We start from the raw sequence: 1,467 nt of genomic DNA, 5'->3' as shown, positions 1-1,467 counted from the left end.
TGAATATTTTATTTCCCTACTCAGTGGTATTTGAGACTCGCTGTCTTGCACACTTTGGCTTGTTTCTTGGTGTAGCCCTAAGAAGGAAAACAGACAGACACACACAGAGGGAACAGTAACACACAAATGCACAGACGAATCAAACAAACAAACACATTAACAGGGGGAAAGAAAATAAAGAGAATGGAGAGGAAAGAGACAAAAAGAGGAGAAGAAGAAAAGAAAAAGAAAAAGAAGAAAAAAAATTAAAAAAAATTAAAGGGCGTCAGAGACAACAAAGGACAGTGGACAGTCTAAAAGTGTATGACCAGTTGAGGGGAGAGGTAGGGATGAGATATATTCTCCTATTTAAAGAAGAAAGGAGAAAAAAAAGGGGGGGAAAGGAGAATAGAAAATAAGGAGTAAAAATTTAAGTTAAAAAAGTAATAATAATAAAAAAATACGTACAGAAAAAAGTGAAAAGAAAAAAATGAAGAAAAAAAAGAAAAAAACTATAATAAAAAAAGCAGCAACAACAACAACAACAACAACAACTAAATAAAAAACAAAAACAAAAATGGCAGCTCCCCCTCTTGGATAGGCGTGGTTTGATGTGGTAGGTATTGGAGGCTGTCTCAGAGGCTCCGCCTTGGTGTCTGCAGAGATTAGATAGGCAGGTGTCATGCCAAGCTTTGCTGAACTATGAACTGTAGGCCACTCTAATGAGTCTGATCTCCTTTTGCCGTGGTTGAGCCAAGTTGTATTTTCAAGGCCCGCCTCGGTTCAAAGTTCCAGTCCATGCACTTTTTATGCTACCACAGATGAGATGTTTTTGTTTTGGTTCCTGGCTTCTTCGGGGGAGGAATCAATTTGTCTTGGCTCAGGCTGGGATTTCCACTGTCCCTGCCTGGGGTGAGATGCGCAGCAGGAGGTGAGTGCCTGTGCACCACCACAGACCCAACCCTGGGCAGGGATCACGTTAGTGTTGGGGGAGGAATGAGGGCGTAGCTGTTGCTGGAGGTGACACCGGGAGCTGCTGGAAATGAGCTGGGAGCTCCTGTAGCCTGGGTGCGCACCCAGGTCTCCACCGCCACCAACTCTCTGCAGGGATCGTGTAGAGGTGGGGGCTATTTTTATTTTCCCCTGTTGGCACCTGGGATTCAGGGTTCGCGCGGCCAATGCTGGGGGCGAGATGCGCCGTGGAAATGAGGTGCGTGCTCCCACTCCCAAAACCGAGGTCGACGTGAGCACCCCTGACACCACCACTGCAGTGGTGGCCGACTCCTTCCCAAGATGGCGCTGGGCTGGAAGCTGTTCCTTCCCTTCCACCAACTGGGTTCGGGATTTAGGCTACCCAGCAGTTATCTATGGAGTGAGCTTCTCCAAGCGCAGTTAAGCGTTCTTTACCTCTTCCCCAGAGACAGTACTATGAGCGTGTTCAGTCTCTCTGTCTCTTCCCTTTGTCTCTCGGGCTCCGCGCACTTGCCC

This window comes from Suricata suricatta, chromosome X (assembly GCF_006229205.1).
Source record: "Suricata suricatta isolate VVHF042 chromosome X, meerkat_22Aug2017_6uvM2_HiC, whole genome shotgun sequence".
Lineage (NCBI taxonomy): Eukaryota > Metazoa > Chordata > Mammalia > Carnivora > Herpestidae > Suricata > Suricata suricatta.
This window is presented reverse-complemented; position numbering follows the sequence as displayed.